Source organism: Tachypleus tridentatus, chromosome 1 (assembly GCF_004210375.1).
Source record: "Tachypleus tridentatus isolate NWPU-2018 chromosome 1, ASM421037v1, whole genome shotgun sequence".
Taxonomy (NCBI): domain Eukaryota; kingdom Metazoa; phylum Arthropoda; class Merostomata; order Xiphosura; family Limulidae; genus Tachypleus; species Tachypleus tridentatus.
Genome location: NC_134825.1, coordinates 70,952,078 through 70,958,077, shown reverse-complemented (window position 1 = coordinate 70,958,077; position 6,000 = coordinate 70,952,078). Strand labels below are relative to the sequence as shown.

Here is a 6,000-nt window from a genome sequence, read left to right as displayed (position 1 = left end):
CCACCGCGTGTAATCGATGCCAGTATTTTAGAGTAAACTTACTGACGACTCAATCAGGTATGCGTCATATGTTAGTAAAGTCTATTTACATGCTCCATTAAAACAACTAAACAAGTTTATTAGCCATTCTCGCTCCTCTTCTATTTATATATATACATCAATCATTCATAGCTCGTGGAATAGATTATTAATTAATAAAATATACTAACCAATTTACTTTCCTCAAAACGCCAGGTTTATTGTTTTGAATATTTTACTTATGGACATCGAAAAAACAAAGCTTTTTGCGTCGTAATTCTCCTGTAAATAGTCTTCCTTGCATGTAATAAATAATGCAGAGAAACCAACATGTTTTTCACTTACATATTTTTATTTCTGTTGATTTCTTGTGCAGAACAATCCTCTTGACGAGGCAAAAATATTAGTTATTTTATTATGATGAAGACTGGTAAAGAAGTGTTATTTATGACAAATGTATTTTTTTGCAGAAAACCAACCCTAAAATCAAACTGTCTTCTTTTAGTTTTGTTTCGCTTTCCAAACAATTCTCCAAATATCCTCCTGTATGATATCCATTTTAGTAGACATATTTATGTCAAATTATTACATTTTTTATTCAACATATTACTTGAATTTTTCAACTCAGTATAAGTTTCAGAAGTCACGAGCTCTGTTGTCATAGAAACGATTATATTAACTTGTCGTCAAACTTCTATATTCAAACGTCAAATGTTCTCTCTTTGCTCGTACATTCTCAATAGCTCAACCTACGCACCACGTGAACTGTACTAAACGTAAGTAGACGGAACGTGCTTTACTACATTTCACCAACCTCTGTGCTTTTTTCTCTCCATTCTTAAAAATAGACTCGACCATAAATTAATCAATATATTCTGGTGTAAAAACAAACGATGCCCATATCTTAGAATAATCTCGACTGAAACTACTTTACTCTGCGCCTGCGTGTGAGCGTTCGTTTAGCTCCCTCGAGTTTCCCCAGCGAAAGACCGGCTTTCTACATGTGTACAAAGCCAAAAAAAGAGTGTGTCGAGTTAAGTTGGCCCGTGGGGTTCCTGTTTATCAACAAGAAAAATATATGTCAGGCTGATGTAAGGAAGATTACTCGAAAAACCAGAGAGACAGATGGTGTCGGACTGAATTAGCCTGAAGACTAAAATATGTGAGTACTTGGTGCTATTAGATAGTGTCACAAAACTTTATTTAAGAATGTATCACAAAATGTTATTTTAAGAGCGCATCACGAATGTTTCTGGTCTGAATCCCCCCCCAAAAAAAAACAGTCATTTGAAAAAGCTGTATTAAGAAATTGACTTTACAAATAATTCGCTTTGTTCTCTTTTTTCCAAGTAAGAAACTAAACATATTCCAGAACATAAGAGACAGTCGTGTGCGTTTTGTCACAGAAATAATGAACATCATCATAACAATGGTTTCCGTTGATTTTAAGGTAAGAAGATACATCTCAGCGTGTGTTTAAGAATGACAGTCATGCCACAAACTTATGCTACAATAATGTTGCATTAACATGGATTTGATTGGCAGGTTAAAATTAAAACAAACGAATATCTTACCTTCATCCCTGGGACTGTAACGCAAAGATAGTGATTTGGTCTCTTAAATGTATGTAGTGCAAGTAGTCCCGTTTATAACTACGCTTTACAGCACACAAATAACATTTCTAAATGAATTATACATTTTTATTAGTTTGTATTTAGAAAGTCAGTAAGGAACAGCTAACAAATAAATTTGTTTCCAAACGTCATTTTACACGTAATTTTATAACCACAAAGAATTAGGGAACACACACAGGTAGATATGAATGCATTGGTATAGAAATCGTTTTGTCCAAGTACAGTACATAATCTCATTCCACGTAGTAAACAGTTTCTTTCAGCACGTCATGAGACAGATGAAATACGATTTGCTGGAATACTAATAATAATTTAATAAAAACAATATTCATATTATTTTATTAATAATTTACAAACACATATAAACAGTCTTCCCGTATATTTGTGCATATTGTTGTACACTAAATTTTGCTAAGAAGAACATATTAAACGTTGCTAAGAGACTGTTATTGACCGTTGCTAAGCGTCATGTACTGAATTCTGCTAAGACAACAGTACTGACCCTCGGTGGGATGAATGAAATAAACGTAACTACATTCCACAAACTCCCAGTTTGATTGACAATGTTTAGCCAGTCCAAGATGAGTCATCACCCTAATCTATTCTTCGTCACCCCAACACAGATGTTCGTTCACTATTACGTTATTAGACTGGTCCCACCAGAAAGCCCATCTGTCCTCTACACCGTATAATTTGTCAGTAGAACTCGCCGCCTATTTACGTGAAAAGGTGATTCATGGTATTGTAACACTGAGACAGAGAAAAACGATCTTTGCAATAACATAGACCAGTCGATACTAGTCAAGTCTCTGCTTAAGCGAACAACGCCAAGTGAAAATGACTTTTCTATTCTGTAATACGTATGTTAAATTCTGAGACCAACAGTTTCTAAAAAAAGCTCGGTGCGTGTCTAATGACGTACGAGGCGTGGTGGCACGAGCATATTGAGGTCCAATTCAAGAATTACATTACTTATAGGACATTATCTGTTTAGTGTATTTCTAATTATCTTGAACTTTAATTACATTTTTTCCTTGAAGGCACAAGAGACGACGTTACGCTCTCAAGTTTGAGTTTAAATACATACATGGTGATCCTAATGTTAATTGCTACGGACCAGTACACTGATTTTGTTTATCATCCGTTCGAGATCGTATATGTATTCATATACGAACATCGCATAAACATTTCGAGCAGTATGACAACGAACCAAGGAGTTTTGATGCTTTAAATCAAATTATGTTCACGCAAAATGAATTTATGGGCTAATCATTTAACTGTTAAATTTCCCTGTAGCTACATTAACATACCACAATATATATTGTCATATCGTACTCAACCAAATACGAATGAAATAAGCAAAGAACGCGTAGGTACAAACAAGTTCTAATGTCCAAAAGTATGAAAAATGCCATCCCATTCGCATTACTAAGCACTATATCACACAACATAAAAACGTTCTTCTACCTGAAAGACTGCAATTGGCAATATTAATTTGTATTCTCGTCTATTATTTTTTTAACTTTTCCTGGATTACAGAAAGATTTTGACTCAGTACTTACGAAGTTCTTCTCAGATATGTTGCAAACCACGAAATGTTTACATACATATCAGCATAACTATGAGCATCGTTTGTTATATCTTAATAACCAACTATGTTGAAATATCATTCATATTAATAATTTATTCAAATTATGAGGAAAAGTAAATAATCATCAACCTTTGAGAGGTGTGATCTTTTTTAAACGGTAAGATTTTCAATTCAATATATCTACCAGGTAGTTAAGGCACTCGACTCGTAATCCGAGGGTCTCTGGTTCGAATCCCCGTCACACCAAACATGCTCGCCCTTTCAGCCGTCGGGACGTATAATGCGATGGTCAATCCCACTCTTTGTTGGTAAAAGAGTAGCCCAAGAGTACACTGCTAAATTAGGGATGACTAGCGCAGATAGCCGTCGTGCAGCTTTGTGCGAAAACCAAATCAATATATTTTATTGAGAAATTTATTAAAGAATGTAAAGAAAGTAACGGGTCTCGCGACTTTTTCAAGAGTTAAATTATAAGTCGTTCGTGACTGTTATAAAGAGAAATATGTTAAGGTTCTGAATGTGGATATACATATACACAGGTTCATGAATTTCGCGAATAGTTCGTACTTTATTCATAGAAACCACTAAATGCGTGTGTGCGTCAAAAAGTTTTATTTTGGAATTTGAGAAACAAAAAAACTAAATATAGCTGAAACGATTGGAGTTTATATGGTCAGATGTTTATTAGATCACCTTTTCGTTTGTTTCAGTCAAAATTTTGTTTTGTCATAATTGTTCTAAGAGAGAGCTGAGGACGAGAAACTAAAAAGAAGGTACCTATTCAACATCACCTACTGCTAGTTCTTTGGATGCAAATGTCTTACCGAATACTGGCACTCGATCGCTATTTTTATGCGGCACTCCTGACCTCAAAATGTCTTTTTGCTGAAACTGGTCCCAAACCAAGATCCCCCGAATTCACAGTCCATCATTATTTCATTCCCCCTTGTTGCTAGAAGGCGCTGTAACTCAGTTACAGCAGCTGTTTCGGGTTCGTGGTTATCAGTTTTCTGACTTACTTCTGCCAAACAGTTCTCAACAGAATTACAGCCTGGCACTTCGCTGTCCATAGCAATCTAGTAACGTCCTCCTGGTCGAGGTAATCCTATATAATACACGCACTGTAGGCATTATCATTGTCATTCTGGAACACATATCACCTCCGTGTGATGCCTGTAGGAGGCACCAATTAGTGTTTACCTAGAGAATATGATGAGCAGATTTTCCACCATGATGAATAACTGCCCAAACATGTAATGCGCCACCTCCTGTGTGTTCCCCTATGGAAAAGATAGACTTCCTTGGTACAACTTTCCTGTAGTGTGATGACGTTTCACTGGGGATACCTCACTAATCTGGTAATGTCCATTTGATTCAGACGTTTTAGGACAGTCAAACAATTGGGTGGCCTACAAATTCTAGTATGTGACGAGGCATGGCTCTGCACCAAGTACAGAGAAATTGTCTGAACAAAGTATTGATCTGTTTCGATAAAGATTATACCAAAAACACGTCCTTTTATACAAAATAGGTATCTATGTTTCTTTTGACGAACAAATTATCAAAACAATTATACAGACCAGAATAACAACTCATGCTTATCTAGACATACGCTACTTTCTTTGTTATTACTCGGGCATTTTACTCAATAACTACTCCATGTATGTAAACAATAAAATCAGTATACAACAGTATACAAACATTTTGGTCAAGACTGTAATGCGTAAGTAGCATTAATCTTATTTTGATTTTTATGCTTTATGAAAATGTTTTAACATTCGCAAAACGTATATAGAAAAAGCTCAACAGAAGTATTTTATTAAGTGTATATTGACGACACACAGACAGAACTTGAATTAATATATATTCTGTAGATACTTTTACTGTGCTGTAATCGCCCTCGTTTATGGCTCGGCATGGCCATGTGGGTTAAGGCGTTCGACTCGTAATCTGAGGGTCGTGGGTTCGAATCCCCGTCGCACCAAACATGCTCACCCTTTCAGCCGTGAGGGTGTATAATGTGACGGTGAATCCCACTATTCGTTAGTAAAAGAGTAGTCCAAGAGTTGGCGGTGGGAGTTGATGACTAGCTGCCTTCTCTCTAGTCTAAATTAGTGATGGCTAGTGCAGATAGCCCTCGAGTAGCTTTGTGCGAAATTCCAAAAAACAAACAAACAAGGCTTCCCGAACTTTTTATGACATAATATGGATTATTCCAGATTTGAATAACGGATAATCAAGCTGTTAGGTTTGAAAACTTTAATTTACTGCAGCTATCTGTTGAAAGAAAAGAAAACAACGTTTGGTATTAGACCAATTTGTATCTTTGCGTGAAATTCAAAACAAGCAAACAAACTGTTTTGTTCTAGTTGTCTTTTTTCTATGTACTGTATAGCAGATAGAACCTAGTTTGCAGGGGATTATGACATAACTTCACCGTCTGTGCAGAATAATTCAATGACATCAACATATTTCACTGTCCGAATGGACTGTAGTTTACAGCCTTTGAATGTTGTGAGAAAACTACTAGTCACGTGGTGACGATCATCATACTTGAACAGAACCGGGGTTTAATGTTTCTAGTTATAGTGTCTTATTTAAAGTAATTTCTGCTTGGTTTTCAAGGTGGATGGTTCTTCAAGGAATCATCTCGAGAGAAGAAAACTACAGTTTCACTAATCCAATATTAAGCAATTGTCAAATTGTCAAAGCAATTATCACATTTTTTTGTTTTCAATTGAATATTTACAACATTCC

General features: G+C 35.7%; 1 protein-coding gene across 1 annotated transcript in view; it reads left to right on the top strand.

Moving 5' to 3' along the window:
- The first annotated feature begins 1,069 nt into the window (after positions 1–1,069).
- The window catches only part of LOC143251844 (disheveled-associated activator of morphogenesis 1-like), an 85,529-nt gene continuing 80,598 nt past the window's right edge, over positions 1,070–6,000 (top strand). Inside the window, exon 1 of the mRNA XM_076503209.1 lies at positions 1,070–1,180. The gene's annotated coding sequence lies outside the window, so the exon portion shown is untranslated. The remainder of the gene's footprint in view (positions 1,181–6,000) is intronic.